This window comes from Protopterus annectens, chromosome 3.part0, assembly GCF_019279795.1.
Source record: "Protopterus annectens isolate FY-2018-M chromosome 3.part0, PAN1.0, whole genome shotgun sequence".
NCBI classification, from domain to species: domain Eukaryota; kingdom Metazoa; phylum Chordata; order Ceratodontiformes; family Protopteridae; genus Protopterus; species Protopterus annectens.
The window spans coordinates 1,958,733,151-1,958,754,077 of NC_056731.1; the positions used below are offsets into that span (position 1 = coordinate 1,958,733,151).

Here is a 20,927-nt window from a genome sequence, read left to right on the forward strand (position 1 = left end):
GATAACTTCACTTTTATCTCCATAGAACAAAAGATTTCAGGAAATGTCTCATTCTCACCCAACAAATTGGGTACACCAGTTTCTAGAGTTACCTTAGCCATATGGTTGACAAAATTGTATATCCTTTGCTTATAGTCAACGAGGTTTGTCCTTACCCAGTCCTCTTAAAGCACAATCCAGCAGGTCTATGGTGACTTCATCCGCTTTCTAGTCTAGGACTTCAGTTGATGACATTTGTGCCCCAGCTACTTGGTCCAATTCTCATACACTTATTGCTCATTACAAATTGGATTTGACTTCCAGAATCAGGGTGACTTTGGTTCTGCAGTACTCCAGGATATCCTTGCATGAGGTCCACCCAAGGTTCATGCAGTTGGGGACTCTGTATCATCAGTTGAGGAACAAATGAAAATGACAATAAAATATACTAAAGTTATTGACTCACCATAACTATGTATCTGTGTTGTCCATTTTCATTCTTCTTCAATTTCATACCCTCTTCCCCTTCCCTTTTCTCCTGGAGTGACCTTTTGGTTGTTGTGAAACCCATGTTCTGTGTTTGAGCCCCAGTACGTTCTACAAGCCTTATTTCTATCTTGGTCTGGGGTTAATTCTTGGCCTTAGGCTAGTTCTTTCTGTTGGTTTTGGGACAGAAAACTTGATCTGAGGTATTGTAGAGTAACTGCTGTATTATGGTTAAAGGGAGGAGCTCAAGAGTTGGATCCGAGAGTCTAATAAATGTGGCCAGGCCAAATGTGAGGATGGATCAGAGACCCATCATTTGAGGAAGAATGAAAATGAATGACACAGATGCATAGCAATTATGAGTATGTAACTTTAATTTCATGGCCTTCAGTAACTATGCAATGACTAGTTGTTTCCCTTTAAACTTCACACCCTGATAATAAAGGTTTAAATTTCCTGCCCTGTCTTTCCTCACTTGCTCTACAATTTCATTAACATTCACTTCACAGTAACCTCTCTGTATAAATGTGTTAATTCCCTCATCTTTTGTTCAAAATATATTTCTTTTTGAATCAGCCTGATCTAGTTTTTAATTATGTTCAGTTTTTTTTCTCTTTGCATGTGTACTTCTGTAGTGAATATAGGAATTCCCACAGTTTTGTTTTTTGTAAGTCATTATACATAAGCTTCATATGTCCGGTCTCTTGAAAATTTTTATGCCCAGTAACTGAACCACTTCCAGTGAATACTGTGTTGTAAACTATAAAAACTGGGTTGTATGTTTACATAATTTAGAATATCACCCAGCTTCTGTAAAACTCCCTGACCACAACATAAACAAGTCATTAGTATATCACCAATAGCCAGTGACGTGCTGCATAAAGGCTGACTGATTTTCAAAATAATCTTCAGATCTGGCCATAAAATGATTTGCATAACTGCTCCCGTAGCCACACCAGATACCTGGTGACAGTGTTTTTTTTAGGAATAAATTATTTTCAAGATTCAGTTCAAGTAGTTTGCCATTAAAAACACCTCATCAGCAAGTAGTTCAATGCTTTCTTGAAAAAAAGAAATTACTCATGCTATTCCTAAGTCCTGTGGAATAAATGATTAGAAAACTTGCACATCCAGTGTAACTAATCACATTTCCTGCTGCAAGTTATTTTAATTTATCCATAAAATCAAATGTGTATTATATATAAGAGGGTACGTTTCATTGATGGGTTCAACTTTTTGTCTACAAGGATAGCCAATGCTTCTGTTTTTGATCTTGAAGCACAGTTAGCCTAAAAGAAGGGTCTATTTAATTTTATGTACCTTGGGAATACCAAAAAAAAATACATAAATTACTAACTTTGAAGTCAAACACACATTTAACATATGTTGCAACAACAGAGTGCAATACAGGATTAAAATTATTGGATTTAGTTGGGACTGCAAGACTATTGTTCTTTGTTCTCAGTTCTCTTGTTGCAGTGAAAACTTTCACATCAAACTGTCTCACAATCATTTTTAATGAAATTAAAGTGTCTACTACCCCAGCTGGCAGCCACTTCTTTAATAAGACATTTTCAGTCTCATTTAATGTTTTTTTTTTTGAAAGATTAAACACCTTAAATCCTGCTGGTCCTGTGACTTAAGCTTCCTGCTGTCTCTCATCTTATACATACTGCAGCTTACCAGAAAAAGAAACACTTAATAAATCTACAGTCTCTTGAGGCAGAGATGTCATCTCCATCTCTGATTCTAGTTGTTGGGGTTCCTTCTCTGTTAACTGTAATGGAAATTCTTGTTTCTGTTGTTGTAAGAACATTTCGGGTAAGTTCTCCAAGTCTGCTGCTGCTGTTCTAGGTGTGGTATACTCCTGGACACTGAATATTTCCTGTTTTGTGACTCTGAAACTTCCACCTTCTCTGTGACTGATTCAGGCTACTTTGTTCTTCAGCATTTAACTCCCTCTAGGAGACATAGAACCAGTGCCTTTAGAGCAAAGGGGCAAGGGCTTCTATGCCAGAATGTTTCTGGTTTCAAAGAAAGAGCTTTCATGGAGACCAATTCTAGATCTTTCCTTTTTCAATCTGTATGTGAAAGTACCAACATTCAAAATGCTGACCCTTCAACTCTGTTACCTCTCATTCCTCCTTTGAGTTATATGGTAACATTAGATTTTAAGGTACTTATCATCAGATCCCCATAATGACAGGCTTCATGAAATTTGTCAGGTTCTCTCTATCTGGGTCACATTTTCACTTCACTCCATTACCCTTTAAACTGTCTGCGGCTCCAGGGGTGTTTACAAAGTGTTTATATCTAGTGATAGCTCGATTTCTGACTGAATGGTATTCACATATTTTCTTACTTGACAACTTATCTTTGCAGAGTCTTTACCCAGATGTGTAAAATTTCTCCTGATCAACCTGGGCTTCCAGATAAATGTGTAAAATTCCTCCTTGATTCCCTCACTAAAGATTGTGTTTCTGGACTGCCTTCTAGACACCTCACAGCAAAAGATTTTTCTTACACAGGAGAAGGTGGAGTTTAATATGGAAACTTTACTTTCTCCAATCAGCCTCAGACTTCTGCAAGAGAATTTCCCAGGATCCTAGGCATATGGCTTCTATGATTCTTATGATTCTTCTCACCATGTTGTACATGAAAAAAAAACAGTGTTTTCTTAAAAACATATGGACCCAACATTTGCATCCTCTGTAATATCAGATTCCAGTTTTGGGCTTTTTGAAGAAGGAACAGCACTGGTGAAGAAAGCAAATGGAATTAAATTCAGGTCTTCCCTTTTCTGCTCAGATCCCAAGCCAGTCTGTCACGACAGACTCTGTGACTCTGATGAGCAATGGAGGCTAATCCTTCTGCTTGAGTAAGAAGGGTCTCACCCCACAGGACCTGGACAACTTAGTTGCTCGGTTCTATTTTAGTGTCACTCTTCCCTAGTGGGGCTTTATTGCCATCACAGACTCTCTACCAGGATGATGGGGAGATGTCTGGAATTGTGGTTCCACTTTTTCTGAGAACCACATCTCTAATGTTTACTCCTTCTGTTAGAGGTGATCTCTCAAAAACCTTTCTTCTTTTTTCATCTTTTAGGGCTTTGACATCAGGTCACTCTGACAAGAAGTTCTGGTGCAGTGGTTGTCCCGTTAGGGGTCCTCAATAATGCCTGGTGCATTCTACCGAGATGGCTTTTTCAGATGGTGCAGTCTCTATCGATTCTCACACAGAGGCTATTTCCTCTAGGAAGATAGCCTTGCTCCTCATTTGAATTGTCATTTATACAAAGCCTTGCACTGGTGGACCTTGTTAGATTATTTGTTGTGATTGTTTGAGATTCATTTGCCACAGTAACTTGTAGCTATATTTTTCCCCTCCCTCTAGGCACCTGGACTCCTTACCTAAAGGAATAGCTGATTTCCTTGGGAGAGGCTGAGCTGCCTCCATAAGATGTTCCTAGAAATGTTCTGTTGACTGTAGTGGGTTCCTCTTTCCACCATCTGCTTGCCCCATTTGAACACAAAAGTTGGTTAACTTATTTGGGTTCCACTGTGGAATTATGGGCCAATGAACTGGTTCCCCAACCTCTGCTAAACGTAAAAGTAAAATTCTATTAACACCTCTCCTTTCTGGCTCTCATGGGCATTGACTGGTTCCTCATTGACCGATGAATTCTCTAGCACCTTCCAGAGAATCATTTTCCCTCTTAAAATTTACTGCATGTGATCAGTGTTCCCACAGCTGGATCATTCTGATAGAACATATTCCTGTGGCCTTAGTCTCTAGTGTGTAGCTCTAGGCTCTTTTGTAATAGGGAGCAGGGCGGCTATTTGGGTTAGACCTGGACTGAACCACTGGAGATCAGGTTCTTCAGTGGAAGGTCCTGTCAGACTCTACAGGGATCATGGCCCTCCCCTCATTCTGCTAGGATAGATGGTTAGTGGGTGAGTTGTGGTGTGATTTTGCCCTTCTAAAGTTTCCATACTCTAGCATAGTACACGTTCCATATTTTGTTCAAGGACATAATTATTGCCCTCTGATACCCTTAGTGGCCAAGGGGTGAAGTGAATTGCTTGCCATTGGGTAGCTTGGTAATTTTCCTTGGCCTTGGTGATTTGTGTTCCCCCCACTGCAGTATGATTTCCAGGTCCTTTAAGATGGCTGACCAATGCCTTTTTTCTATTAGGTTCTGCTGAGCTTCCCTTTGGTGCAGTAGAAGGAACTGGTTGTTATTAAGAAAACCTTCTATTTTGTTTTTAGCAACATCAATTCTTCAGGAGCATGCAGCAGTACTTTGCAGCTCTGCAGTCAATCTATATAAGCATTAGAAAGGCTCTGGTCTCATTTCCACTATGGGAATATGATCATGCCTTGTCCTTGATTCCTGGAAGAGGGCAATCCTGGGTTCCACCTGTATCTTTCTCATGGAGTCTACATGTCTCCAAGTTGGGCTTCATGTCTGACACGTGTGCCTGTCTGCCTTTGATCCCTTGACCTTGGGGTATGGGAGTTCATCTATGGATGACTTCCTTCCTGGTTGCAGTTCTTCCTTTTGATGCCTTAGTTCTCTGGTCCTATAGGGATTCATCTTCACCTCTTTATTTGGTCTGAAGGTCTCTGTCCTGAGGGTCAGGAGCTACAAGGATGATGGGACTCCTCACTAAAGTTAGCATTATATTCTTGTAGGAGGGCCTCTCCCAGAATTTTCTGGGATGTGGCTGGTTGAACTGGTAGTAGATCTTTCACCATTCTATCAGTGGGGGTCTACAATTACCTCCACTCTTTGAGAAGAAGGGTAGTTAAGTTCTCTGTGTCACTGAAAATGCTGATCTCTGACCCCATTTGCACTGCAGTCCACTTCTCTTTGACTTAGCCACCTCCAGTGCTTGTGTGGTTTGCCCTTGGCAGTATTAATTATCATGGTCCTTTGTGCACATAATGCTGTCTTCATAGGCAACGTTTCCATCCATGACCACAAATTTAGGCTTTCTTGGTAGCTGTTCCATAGTACTCAGTGTTCTAGCTAGCTCTACAGTGAATATATGGCTCTTGTTTTCCTGGTGAATTTACTACTTGATATTTACTTCAACCATTAGGATCATCATTGATGGAACCTATTTGTTAGTTATAATAGATATGTTCTTAGATACAACATATTTGTTCTTACTATAATAATGTCAATAACTGTTCAATTAAAATATAGAGCCGGACTCTGCCAGCATTTCTTCCTTTTGTTTTTCTTGGTTGTTATAACGTCAGTAATGCATTCATTTTTTTAAATCACATTTTTCCTTACTAGGCAGAGTAAATATAATTAAAATGTCCATTTTACCCTTTTTTTGTTTTCCCTACACAATTTATTGTCTCCTCCTGGTTTAATAAAATTAAAAGAACAACACAAAAATGATTATGGGAGGGAGGAACACCCAGAATGCCATGGGAGGTGACATGTAATTCTAGACATGCAGGTGGTTTATCAGTTCCAAATTACCTAAATTATAATGATGCAATTACTTTTAGAAATGTTATAAATTTACAATATAATGAAAGTTTTATTACACAGTGTATCTGTAAGGTTTTTAAGTTGGTTAATAACCTTATTCCCTGGACATTATATTCTAATAATGTAAATAATATATTGATGGAGACAATGTTTCCATATAAGGACGAAATAAAACATTTATTTAAATATGTAATATCCCATTGGAAAGTCATGAAATTCATTATTTTTCCCTTTGTGTAAATTTCTTTTTGCAACATTAGAAAAGGTAACTTGGTAAATGTATAAGAAGATGAACTGGATCCAGAATGACTATATCATAGAGCTGTAGACAAAGTTGCAGGATTTTTTAGATCTTCTACTACTGGTCTAGACAAATTTCAGATACTGGTGAAAAAGAAACAAATCTAAATTATTTACATATTGCTTATATCCCGTAAGAAATATGAGATTTATCCCAGGAAAAGCAAATGTGAAGTAGCACTCATATTAAAATTGGCATCTTTTATGGGGTATGATTCATTTTTGTATTTCTTTTCTCCTACTTTATTTCTTTTTCTTGTTTTTTATCATTTGTTTTTCATTGCTTGTTATATATAATTGTACATTGATACATTGTATATTCTTTTGCATAGCTTTGTATAAATAAAACATTGTCATTTGCAGTTTTCTAATGATAATTATGCCTCTAGAGATATGAACAGTTGTTTGAGCTGCAAGGCAAGAACTTTATTTTTTAAAGGATCAGGCCAAATCCATTGTAAATTAGAGTACAAATTCAAAAAAGCTCCAAAGAAGGCAATTAAGTTAAGGGCCTTTGGCTTTACTTCTACTATGATAGCCTACCTGGGCTATGAGAGGGAGAGAGTGGGGTGCATCCCTTTTTAGCCCTATTGAAAGAGTGGGTTTTTCATGATGGAGTTGAGGGACAGGGCCATACTGTGTAACTCTGTGGGTAATGGAGGCTAATCCTTCTGCTTGAGTAGAAAAGGTCTCACCCAACAGGATCAAGACAGCTTAGTTGCTTGGTTCTTTTCTAATGCCACCTTTCCCTAATGGGCCTTTATTCCTGACCTTCCCAACAGACTGAAGGAGGGATATTTGGAATGGTAGCCACACTTCCAAGAACCTTTCTTCTTTGTTCAACTTCTAGGGCTTTGGCATCAGGTAACACTGACAAGAAGTTCTTATGCAATGGTTGTCCCATTAGAAGAGCCCAATACTGCCCGGTGGCATAATGCTAAGATGACCTTTTCAGATGGTGGTGTCTCTATGAATTCTCATACTTATCTGTTCCAGGAAAATAGCCTTGCTCCTCATATGAGTTGCCTCTTATACAAGGCCTTGCATTGTTGGACCTTGATAGAGTATATGTTTTAACAGTGTGGGCTTCATTTGTCCCAGTCACTTAGTCCTATGTTTCTTCCTCTCCCTCTGGGTGCCTGGGATTCTTACGTAAAGGAGTATTGGATTTTCTTGGGAAAGGCTGGCCTTTCCATCACAAGTCTGGACCCAGAAATATTCTGCTGATTGGAGTTGGTCCTACATTTCTCCATCTGCTTGTACCATTTGGTTACCTTGTTAGGGCTCCTGTGTGGAATTTTAGGCCAGTGGACTGTTTGCCTGACCTCTTCTAAACTGACAAGTCAGAGTTTACTGACACCTCCTCTTTGTCTAAAACTGGCATTAACTGGTTTCATTGTTGAGGAATGGATGCTTTGGCACCTTCCAGGGAGACCACTTCCCTCTTAGAATTTACTGCATGTGATCAGTATTCCCATAGTTGGATCATTCTGTGGTCTGACTCTCTTGTATGTAGCTCCAGGCTCTTTTGTAGTAGGGAGAGCGGCAGCAGTTGGGGGTTGGCCTAGGACTGAACCTCTACAGATGGTGTTCTTCAGTGGAAGGTCCTGTCATATTCTAGAGGGATAGTGGCCTTCTTCTCATTCTAATAGGATAGCTGATCAGAGGGTGAGTTTTGGAGAGATTTTGTCCTTTCTGATGTCCTAATACCCTAGCACAGTTTGTGATCCATGGTTTGTTCAATGACGCAATTCTGACCCTCTGACACCCTTAGTGGCCAAAGGTTGTAGGAGATTGCTTGTCATTGGGAGGCTAGCTAATTTTCCTTGACACTGGTGAGTTGTGTTTCCTTCACTGCAGCATGATTTCTGGGTCCCTTAAGGTGCCTGACCAGTGACTTTTTCTGTCAAGTTCTGCTGACTTCCCCTGGGTCCAATAAGGAGAACTGGCTGCTACTAGAAAACCTTCTGTTTGACATTGAGTAGCATCAATTCTTCAGGTGGACACAGCAGTACTTAGTACGTCAGCAATCAATGTATACAGGCATTAGAGAGGTCCTGGTCTCATTTCCACTGTGGCAGTATGATCATGCTCTGTCCTTGAATCCTGGAAGAGGTCAAGACTGAGTCCCAGCTCTGTCTTTCTCATGGATTCTGTCCATCACCAAGTTGAGATTCATGACTGACATGTTTGGCTGTCTGCCTTTGATCTGTTAGCCTAAGGCTATGGGAGTTCACCCATGGATGACATCCCTTACTGTTTGTAATGCTTCCTTTTGGTGTCTTAGTTTTCTGGTCCTTTAGGGATTCACCTTCCCCTCCTCATTTGGTCTAAAGGTTTCTTTCCAAAGAGGCAGAAGCCATAAGGATGATGAGATCCCTCACTAAAGTTAGAATTACATTCTTCTAGGAGGGCCTAACCCAGAATTCTCTGGACTGTGGTTGGTTAAACTGGTAGTTGATCTTCCAGCATTCTGTGAGTGGAGGTCTACAATTACATCCACTCCTTGGGAAGAAGGGAAGTTAAGCTGTCTGTGTCACTGGACATGGTGGTCTCTGACCCTGGTTGCGCCATAGTCCACTTTGGTTTGAATTAGCCACTTCTAATCATTGTAGCCCTTTGGGTACACAATGTTGTTTTCATAGGTATCCTTTCCCTCTTTGATCACAAATTCAGGCTTTCTAGATAGCTTTTTCCTAGCACTCAGTGTTCTAGCTAGCTCTAGAGTGAATCTATGGCTCCTGCTTTCCTGTTGGTTTTACTGTTTGGTGTTCACTTCAACCATTAGGTCCACAATGGATGGTCTCTCATTGTTAGCTATAACAGATAGAGGTTCATAGGTGTTTACCAGGCTAATTACCAAAAGGGCCTTTTTAAGCCTAGCCATGCATATCAAATCTCTGACAAGTTCTGGTACCCTTGATAAGGAGCTTGGCAGAAGTAGGGGCCTGGGAGATCAACCTGTGTCCATTAGTACATAAGTGCCAAACCAGTGATGAATTTCCTGTTCCCCATCTAATTGTCTAAGTTACACTTGAACAGGGTTAGGGAGGAACTGTAATTCACATGGATGGGAAACCAGTTCCAGAGATGGGGTAGTCTGTGGGATACATACCCGTCTCTCCAGCAGATCCTATTTATATTATAGGCAAGGTTTAAGTCTTTAGAATGGGTAATTATGGTGCTGTTTGTTTTGTGGATATGCCTTGTATGCCAGGCACAGATCTCCCCTCAACAGAATGTGGGAGACAGAATACAGGGATATGCCTTGAGGCAGTCTGCATAGGACATGTTACTTATGCCCTGTATTCATTTAGAGAGGAACCTCTGTGGACATTCCAATTGTATACCTAGGTACATACCAAAGGGGGCGTTGTACTCACTGATAGGTCTGATGAACGCCAAATACAGTGGAACAATGACTTCCTTGGACTTAGAAGTCATACCTTTGTTTATAAGTTGCACAACATAGAATGATTTCCTCACTAATGGGGACATGTGATGGTCAAAGGCCAGATTACTGTCTATGCGTTTCCCCAGGTCCCTGACTACTGGGTCAGCTCTTAATGGTGTGCTGTCAATATGATAGTTACCAGTGGTGGATGACTTTCTGAAGGATACTATTATGCATTTCTTGGCATTTAGTTTTAGTCCGTGGCTCTGCCACCAGTTGTTTGTCTGTGTCAGCCCTTCCAGGACAACATTTGTGTTGGTGGGAGATTCACTGACAGCTCCTAATTTAAAATCATCTGTAAATTTAGTCAGCCAGAGGCCATTGAGATTGGCCATTGCTTTAGAGAAGTAAATGCCAAAAAGGAGTGGTCCCATGACCAATTCTTGAGGGAAGCCACTTGTGACTCACCTCTTTGTAGAGGCAGTCTCCCCAATTCTAACTTCCTGGTTCTTGTCTGTGAGCCAGCTGACTATCCACAGGGTGACATAAGGATTTGTACCTAACTTGTTGAGTTTATCAACAATGCCCAAGTGAGGTATTGTGTTAAATGCCATGGCCAGGTCAAGGTAGGTAGTGTGAACCATTCTGCCCTTATCCATTGCTTTGATGACCTTCTCAAAGAAGTCAGTCAGGTTGAGTAGGCATAGCCTGTTCTTGACAGACCAAACTGGGTTGAGTCCAGTGTCTGGAGGTTTCCTGTGCCATTATTTATCATTTCCATGATAATTATTTCCAGGGCTTTGCATATGAGACTTATGGATCTGTATTTTCCAGGGTCTGTAGATGGCCCACCTTTGTGCAGAAGGATGACTGTTACTGTTCTCTATTCAAGAGCATGAAGCCTATTTGGAGGTTACAGATAAATAGCAATTCTAGAGGGCCTGATAGGTCATGCTTCATGGTATTTAGAAGGCATCCTGGGATATTGTCTGGGCCCATTGATGCAGTGTTCTTGGCTTTAGAGAGAGGATTAAGGACCTGTTCCCTAGTGATAGTAGGTGGAGTTATATTTAATGGCATTTCCTGAGGGAAGGTTAAGGGGGAGAGAGGAGCAAAGTTTGAGATGAATTTGTCAGCCAGTAGGTTTCCTTTATCTTCTGGTGCAGTATAGGTGGTTCATTAACAATGAGCTCTGCACACAATTGTGTATTGCGTTTGAGGTTGTGGACATGGGTCTATGTCATATAATCGAAATTCCAAAATTTCGGACACCATATGTTTGAACTTGGAAGTTCGAAAAATGACAACATCGAAACCTCAGAACAGCGAGTTTTTTCCCAGGGAAAACATTTGCTGTTCTGATAAACACACACAACACAAGCACACCAAAACCCTGATAAATGTACACTACACCTTACATACACAACTATCTATGCACTAACCTTAACCCAAACCCTAACACTAAAGTCCATCACTATCGCACACTTACCTTACCTGTGCCCTAACCCTAAAGTCCATCACTTTCGCACACTTACCTTACCCGCACCCTAACCCTAATGTCCGTCACACTCGCACACTTACCTTAACCCGACCCATAACTTTCGCACCACAGGATGTCAAAACCGAGGAAACAGCCAACCGAATTCTTTCCCTGGGAAAGAATTTGAGTTTCCGCGGCTTCGACATTTCTGTTTTTCAAACTTCCCTGTTCGAACTTCCAGTATTCGAGATTCCGAACGGTCGATTAAATAGCATAGACCCGTGTACATAGCTAAAAAATGCCTTGTGGTTGTCCTTGGCATGGAAGGTCAAATTTACCTCAGATTTGGCTATGGTAGACTTTATTTGTCCTCTGAGTAGTTTGCTTCATTTGATGAGACTTATTTTATTCTACTGGTGTGCTGCACCTTCTAATTTTTGTCATGATTTTCTTCCTTCTGTTATACAGCCTATTGATGTTGTGATTCTACCAGGGTGGCTTGTTTTTGAGTTAGTTCTGTACTTCTTGGTGGATACAGCTGCGCCTATGCAGCTATTAACACACTTGTATAGGGTTTCTGTGAACAGTTCTGCATAGGCAGCAGTGTTCTCAGGGTTTGTGGGGGCTTGAAATGTTGCCAGGTTATCACTTAATAGTAGGACGTTAGCAGAGTAGTTCCTGAATATTCCATGGTTAGCTGGGGTAGCAGCCTTTATTCTTACTTCAAAGGAGACCGTTCTTGTGGTCTGACCTTACCAGAGAAGACATAATACTAGTAGGTGTGAAGCACCCTCCCATATTAGCGAGGAACAGATCCAGTATGGTTGCACCCCTGATTAGTGTATTGACAGTCTGGTCCAGGGAGCTTGTGTTTACAAAATCCAGGAATCTCTATGCTTGTATGTTTGGTGTTGTATATGATTCCCAGTTAATAGTGGGGGTAATTAAAGTCACCATGAATATGGTATTGGTTTGGATGTTGAGTGTTTCCATTAAGTTTAAATACATGGTATGGGTTTCCTGGGTCATAGAGGGGGAGCTATAATTTGCAAGGAAGTGGTATTAAATTTTTCCTATGGTGATTTGAAAGTGGATATGTTCTTAGATGTAATATATTTGCTGTTACTATAAATTTGATTTCCATGGAAGCTGTTCTTGATGGTACTGGAGTACCCTTCCATTGTCCTCCTAGAGATGGGTGCTCTATCTAGCTGGCCTGTGCTGTTTAATTTATCTATGTCTGGCAAATATATCCCTCTGTATTACTCAGTATCACTGTGGTTGCTAATTTCTGTTGTTTTCCTTGTTTTACAAGTGGATGCTCACTAGAAGCAAGGAGGAAAACTGGTGAATATAAGGTATACGTAATCTTATGTAGCTGGTTAGTGAAGTCACAATGTACTTCATAACATTTTTTTTCTCTGTTTTTTTGCTCCAACTACCTTTTCCCACCTAAAAAGTGAATTTCTAACTGATCTGTGCTTTAAAAAGTTTAAATTGCATTTGCTTCTGCTTTTTCAGTTTTTGCACTTGTTTTATATCAATTTAAGTCGTTTTTGTATTGTATAACTGTTGTAGGCTGCACACTAAAGTGCGCTAGCCTGTTTATAGCATTTACAGTGTTTTCTGTGTGTTTTATAGGTTCATAGGTTGGTACTAGGCTATCAGCCCTAGGGCCTATACAAGCCTAGCCATAACAATTCCCTGGCTATTTCTTCCCACATTATTTACTTTCCTGGACCCCTGTCTAGCAGGGCGACTGACGTGATCCCTGGGGTGAATTTCCTTTCTCTCATCCAAACGTCAAGGTTCCTCTTGAAGAGGTCCAAAGAGGCACTCTGCTTGACATGTATGGGCAATCTATTCCAGAGTCTGGGGAGTCTCTGGGTCAGGAACCTATCCCTCCAGCATGTTTTGTTTATTGTGATGACAAGGTTTAGATCCCTGGAGTGTGTAGCTCTGAGGGATTGGGATTTCTTTAAGTGTAGCATGTCCAACAGCTCTGGGTTTGACATGGCCTTGTATGTTAAGCAGAGATCGCCTCTGAATAGACGATATGCGACAGAGTATAGCTGGAGTTTTTAAGGTGGTTAGCGTGGGCATCTGCTTTAGGCCTGTGATTCTTTTAGTGAGGTATTTCTGAGGCCTTTCCAGTTGTTGCAGATGTCTTGAGAGGTACATACCAAATGGGGTGTTATATTCTATAATGGGTCTAATGAGGGATGAGTACAGTGGGACAATGACCTCCTTTTTTCTGGATGAAAAGCCCTTCGTGATGAGGTGTGCCACAAAGAAGGATTTCCTGACTGTTGTGGCGATGTGGTTATCGAAGGTGAGACCACTGTCCACCTGTGTCCCTAAGTCTCTTATCATACTTTCTGTGTTTAGTGTGCTGCCACCTATATGGTAATTCATGGATACATGTTTTTTCCCAAAGGGGATAACAATACATTTCTTGGCATTGAGCTTGAGCCCATGGCTCTGGCACCAAGCATCTGTTTCTGTAAGGCCCTTTTGTAGAGTATCCACATCATTTGGGGATTCAATAATGGCTCGCAGTTTGCAGTCATCTGCAAACTTTGTTAGCCAGAGTCCCTTAGTGTTGACCTGTAACTTCAGAGAAGTAGATGCCAAACAAGAGCGGCCCCAGGACTGAACCCTGAGGTACTCCACTTGTCACTTGTCTGGAGCTGGATTTGGAGTCGGCTACTTTTACAGTGTGGGTTCTATCAGTAAGCCATTTAGCAACCCATTGGGTGACATAGGGATTAATACCCAACTTAGTAAGTTTATCTATGATTCCAGAGTGGGGGATGGTGTCAAAGGCCTTGGCAAGGTCTAGATAGGCTGTGTGGACCACCTTACCCTTGTCCATGGCTCTGGAGACTGATTCAAAGAAGTCAATCAGGTTCAGGAGACAAGATCGGCCCTTCACAAACCCAAACTGGGTGGGGTCCAGTGTTTGAAGGTTGCCAATGTCTTTGTTTATAAGTTCCATGATAATATGCTCCATGGCCTTGCAGATAAGGCTTGTCAGACTGATGGGACGGTAGTTTCCGGGATCCAAGGTGGATCCCCTTGTGGATTGGGATAACTGTAGCTCTGTGCCACTCAGTGGGCACGAAACCTGAGGTGAGGCTATGATTAAACATGACACTTAGGTGAGGTGCCAGTTCATATTGTAGTTCATGTAGTACACAGCCGGGATGTCATCTGGTCCCATGGATGCTGTATTCTTGGCTTTAGAGAGTGCGTTTTGTACCTGTGTGGCCGTTATTACTGGAATTTGGCAATCTTCCGGTATTGAGATGGGCCATTTAGGGGTGAGAGGGGTGAAGTTGGCACTGAATCGATCTGCCAGGATATTGGCAATATCCTTTGGATCAGTATATTTATTGCCATTCTGTTTTAGCTCAGAGCAGATCTGAGCATTGCCATTTAGATTCTTGACATAGTTATAGAATGCTTTGTGGTTGTCTTTGGAATCTTTGGCAATTTTATTTTCATAACTAGCTTTGGAGGATTTTATGAGGCATCTCAGTTTCTTACTGAGGCTAGTAAGGTAGTTTTTGCATCCTGGGATTTTCCTCTTTTCTGCAAAAGTTTCTTCCTTTTGTTGTAAAGTTTGTTTATGGCAGGGGACCACCAGATTGGCTTCCTTTTTTGGATGAGAGCATTTTGGTTCTATTTGGGATGGCACGATTCATGCATGAGTGGATGTGCTCGTACAGTGCCTTAGTGTAGGATTCAGCAGTTGAACTTTCAGTTCCCGTCTGCATGGGTGTCATGAAGTTTGTCACTTCTGGCTTGAGTAGCATGAAGTTGGCTTTGGAGAAGTTTTTATGGTGGTTTCTTTACTGGGGGTGGGGTGGGATGTGGATGTTAAGGGTGATTAGCTTATGGTCAGACCTGACTAACGAGGGGTGACCATAGGTATGGAGCATTGATTTGCCATGTTGGTAATGACCAGGTCTAGGATATTGGAGCCCCTGGTGGGACTATGGATTAGTTGATCCAGGGCGTTGGAATTTATGAATTCCAAGAACCATTGCGCAAAGGTGTTGGGACATGAGTAGTTTTCCCAGTTAATGGCAGGGTAGTTAAAATCACCCAGTATTAGGGTGTTTGGTTCTATCTTAATATTTTCCAGTATGTTTAAAAAGGTGTAGTGAGAATCTTGGGGTATGGTGGGGGATCTGTAGCAAGCTACAATTTGGATTGCAGTCTTACCTAGTTTTTCAACTGTTTCCTGAAAAAAAAATATTCTCTTTTCCTGCCTTTGCTGAACTAGATTAGTCCAGATTTCAGGTTTTGCTGAATTTCGGACTGTGGTATAGTTTCCTGTGTTGCCCATATCCTTACTTGGATAGGAGGAAGCTTCTCTGTTCACCAGTGAGAGTGGGGAGCTTTGAGCAGCCTATCTGTCCCTGGAAGAGTGGTCTCAGCCCTGAAACTAGTAGCTTATTGGCTGCTCTGGGTCAATTCCTATCTCTTTCAGTTTCCCTGCTTTAGAACCCACATTTGTGCGGTTTTGCACGATTTTGCGCATAGTGCAGCATCGGGCAGCGCCGCTTTAACGGGTTTAAACTATTCCCGTCTCCACAAAGTCTGCTCTTCACTTTTTCCCTTAGAACTGTTCTAAATCTCAAAGTAAGCACTCTATTTTCATTCTAAAGCCCTGCAGTTGCTCGTATAAGTAATCTTATAAGTAAGCACTAATAAACTAAAGCACTACGCCCTCTTATACTCCCTTTAAGTACTTGGCTCCCTATTGGTCCTTTTTGATCAGTCAAAAAGTAGTTCCTTATACTATTCTGGCATGTCCAAAAGTCAGTTTCGGGTTTACTCTCCAGTCCAGCTGGTGAATCTGGGAATCTTGAGGCAATGTTACAACTGCCTTATGTACACAGACCACCCTCTCCTCCTCCCAACAAGCTCAAATATATGTGAGAAATGCAACTATATAGCCAAACTGGAGGCTGAGCTCTCTCAACCCAATACTGGCACAGTCAATCAGGAGGAGAAGGTAACCACACACCACAAATCCAGACTCACATAGACCTATCGCAACAGAAAACCAAACACATAAACACACAAAAACATACTCGGAGGCTCTAAATAAATATCTGCCCAAGCAACAGAGACCTCCAAAGCAGACATCCAAGCAACCGCTACCAAACAACAATACCCACGTATCATATAGTTCACAAAGTCAGTGTGCCACACAGTCACAGCCCTTAAGGCTAAACAACACACCTAATACACTTGTAATAGGTGAATCTATTGTCAGACACACTGATGTTCCACTCACCAGGCTGAACAAGGAGAAGGTCACTGTAAGCTGCCTGTCAGATGCCAGGATCCACCACATAACACAAGCACTCAGGTCACTCCAGAGCAAGTACAAATATGACTCCATCATTGTCCATGCTGGTGTGAATGACCTGCGGCATACCTCCCTGGACTGCATGAAAAGAGACATAGAGGAGCTCTCTGATCATGTAGCCCAGGCCGGTATGACCCTGACCTTGAGTAGTATCTTACCCTCACCAAGAATGATGCCACAGTATAAAGACAAAATGATCAATTTTAACAATTGGCTAAAGTATTGGTGTCATTCAATGGGGATCCAGTGTCTGTCAGCCTGGGATGACAAGCTCAACAAGCCACGTTGCTTTGCTAGGGACGGCTTGCACCTGTCTCCCCTGGGCTTTCAAATACTGGCTAAGGCTCTTGCCACCCCCATAGTGCCTTTTTTAGGCAAGGCTCAAAAGACAAACAAACCTCCATAGACAACACAAAGAAAAAGAAGCTAAGGGTAATGCTGCTCAGCGCACAGAAGTCTAAACCTCAAGATGCACGCACTCGAGGCTCTCCTCAGTATGGAGAATATCAATATCTGTGCAGTAACAGATACCTGGTTCAAGGCTCCTGAGAGCACCCCAGCACTACCAGGTTATACCTCATACCATGCTTTTCGGCCCAAAAACTCGGACCGGACCACAAATGGAGGGGGAGTATCCATATTCATCAAAGATACCCACACCTCTAGGTTAGTGGCACTGCATGAAGCATCAGAGACCATCCATGTGCAACTAACAGTGGGCAAAACTGCCTTTCAGTTTGTAGAATGCTACAGACCACCCTTCCAAACTCAGGAACCCCACTCGGCTTTCCTGAGAACACTGGAGAATATGAAGGTCTCTCCAAACACCATTATACTGGATGACTTCAACTACCCAATAATAGACTGGGAGCACTACTCAAGCCCCAACACCCTCGCCCAACAGTTCCTAGAATTTATAAACTCAAATGCTATGGAACAACTGGTCACCACTCCCACAAGAGGGGAAGACATATTGGACCTGATCATCACCAACATGGGGACTCTATGTTCCATACCAGAGGTATACCCCACATTGGTAAGATCTGACCATAAATTAATCTCACTGGACATCCATATCCTGTCCCCACTCCCAGCCAAGGAAACTATGGTGAATAACTTCTCAAAAGCAAACGTCACACTTCTCAAAACCGAGGTGAAATCCTTCAAAGCCCAGATTTTATCCCAGATAAAACCAAGACTCATTCCTCCAAAGGCAGGAGACCTGTCTGGTGGACCCCAGCCATAAATAATATATACAACAGAAGGAGGAAGCTACTACATGATAGAGCAAAATCCCAAAAAGGGAAGGCATCTCTGATCAGTACTAGCAATCGATCCCTCATAAAATCATCTAAGGCCAGCTTGAAAGAAAAATTGCACAAGATGCTAAAGATAATCACAAGGCCTTCTTTAGTTATGTCAGGAACCTGGGTGGCAACTCCCAGATATGCTCTGAGTTAGTTCAAAATGACAAAAAATACACTGAACCCACAGACATTGCCAACATCCTGGCAGACAGGTTCAGTGCAAACTTCTACCCTCCTTCTGCCCCAAAAGAGCAAATGTCTATCCCAACAGAGTGTAGCCTCCCTGACATCACAGATGCACAGGTGAGAGCTGCCCTCTCCAAAGCAAAAAACACAGCATCAATGGGACCAGACGGTGTCCCAGGCTGCGTCTTACATGAACTCTAAGAAGAACTGAACCCTCACACAAAGTCACTGTTCATTCTCAGCCTTACTACAGGATATGTACCCAAGGAATGGCGTACAGCAATAGTGGTCCCACTCCACAAAGATGGTGCCACAATGGACCCCGGAAACTATTGCCCTATAAGCCTGACTAGCCTGGCCTGCAAAGCTATGGAGTGGATCATCATGAAACTCATAAACAAAGACATTGGGAACCTCCAAACACTGGATCCTACCCAATTCGGCTTTGTTAAGGGCAGATCTTGCCTCTTGAACCTGGTTGACTTCTTTGAAACAGTCACCAAGGCCATAGATGAAGGGAAGGTAGTCCACACAGCCTACCTGGACCTCGCAAAAGCCTTCGACAAAGTACCCCACTTGGGCATCATAAATAAGCTCACCAGCTTAAATATCAACCCCTATGTCGCAAGATGGATTGCAAACTGGCTCACGGATAGAACCCTCGCCCAACAGTTCCTAGAATTTATAAACTCAAATGCTATGTAACAACTGGTCACCACTCCCACAAGAGGGGAAGACATATTGGACCTGATCATCACCAACATGGGGACTCTATGTTCCATACCAGAGGTATACCCCACATTGGTAAGATCTGACCATAAATTAATCTCACTGGACATCCATATCCTGTCCCCACTCCCAGCCAAGGAAACTATGGTGAATAACTTCTCAAAAGCAAACGTCACACTTCTCAAAACCGAGGTGAAATCCTTCAAAGCCCAGATTTTATCCCAGATAAAACCAAGACTCATTCCTCCAAAGGCAGGAGACCTGTCTGGTGGACCCCAGCCATAAATAATATATACAACAGAAGGAGGAAGCTACTACATGATAGAGCAAAATCCCAAAAAGGGAAGGCATCTCTGATCAGTACTAGCAATCGATCCCTCATAAAATCATCTAAGGCCAGCTTCGAAAGAAAAATTGCACAAGATGCTAAAGATAATCACAAGGCCTTCTTTAGTTATGTCAGGAACCTGGGTGGCAACTCCCAGATATGCTCTGAGTTAGTTCAAAATGACAAAAAATACACTGAACCCACAGACATTGCCAACATCCTGGCAGACAGGTTCAGTGCAAACTTCTACCCTCCTTCTGCCCCAAAAGAGCAAATGTCTATCCCAACAGAGTGTAGCCTCCCTGACATCACAGATGCACAGGTGAGAGCTGCCCTCTCCAAAGCAAAAAACACAGCATCAATGGGACCAGACGGTGTCCCAGGCTGCGTCTTACATGAACTCTAAGAAGAACTGAACCCTCACACAAAGTCACTGTTCATTCTCAGCCTTACTACAGGATATGTACCCAAGGAATGGCGTACAGCAATAGTGGTCCCACTCCACAAAGATGGTGCCACAATGGACCCCGGAAACTATTGCCCTATAAGCCTGACTAGCCTGGCCTGCAAAGCTATGGAGTGGATCATCATGAAACTCATAAACAAAGACATTGGGAACCTCCAAACACTGGATCCTACCCAATTCGGCTTTGTTAAGGGCAGATCTTGCCTCTTGAACCTGGTTGACTTCTTTGAAACAGTCACCAAGGCCATAGATGAAGGGAAGGTAGTCCACACAGCCTACCTGGACCTCGCAAAAGCCTTCGACAAAGTACCCCACTTGGGCATCATAAATAAGCTCACCAGCTTAAATATCAACCCCTATGTCGCAAGATGGATTGCAAACTGGCTCATGGATAGAACCCACATGGTCAGAATTGTAGGTGCCATGTCAGACTCTAAACCAGTTACAAGTGGCGTCCCAAAAGGCTCAGTCCTGGGACCTCTCTCGTTCAGTATATATTTCTCTGAGGTACTGGCTAACATGGGAGGACTATGGCTGACCAAGTTCGCAGATGACTGCAAACTGGGTGCCATAATCGACTCGCCAACTGACACAAGCATCCTCCAAAAGGGTCTCACAGAGACGGATAACTGGTGCCAGAGCCATAGCCTAAAGCTAAATGCCAAAAAGTGCATAGTCATCCCCTTTGGGAAAAACAAAGTGTCCACAAATTACCACAAAGGTGGTAATCCATTAAATATGGAAGAAGTAATTAGGGATTTGGGGACCCAAGTAAATAGCAATCTCTCCTTTGACAATCACTTTGCCAAAGTGGTTAGAAAGACCTTCTATATAGCCCACCTTATCATGAAAGGGTTCACATCTAGATCAAGAGAGGTCATTGTGCCCCTCTACTCATCACTCATCAGGCCCATAATTTAATACAATGCCCCATTTGGGATGTACCTTACCCGACACCTGCAGCAACTGGAAAGACCCCAGAAGTACCTCACCAAGAGGATCAAGGGATTCAAACAGATGCCCTACGCAGTTAGGCTAAAGAAACTCCAGCTCTACTCAGTTGCTTACCGCCTACTCAGAGGCAATCTGTGCCTGACGTATAAAGCCATGTCCAACCCAGAATTGATGGACATGCTCCACCTCAGGAAATCCAAATCCCTTAGAGCTACACGCTCTAGGGACTTAAACCTCAGCACAGAAATAAATAGGATATGCTGGAGGGACAGATTCATATCCCAGAGGCTCCCCTCACTCTGGAACAAAATCCCAATCCATGTTAGGTAGAGTCCCTCAATGACCCTCTTCAAGAGAAATCTTGACGAGTGGATGGGAGATCGTAGGTTTACCCCTGGGATCTCTTCTGTGTCCCTACTA

General features: G+C 42.3%; 1 protein-coding gene across 1 annotated transcript in view; it reads left to right on the plus strand.

The window, feature by feature from the left end:
* CCDC13 (coiled-coil domain containing 13) overlaps positions 1–20,927 on the plus strand; it is a 977,767-nt gene that overhangs the window by 191,988 nt on the left and 764,852 nt on the right. The window lies entirely within an intron of this gene.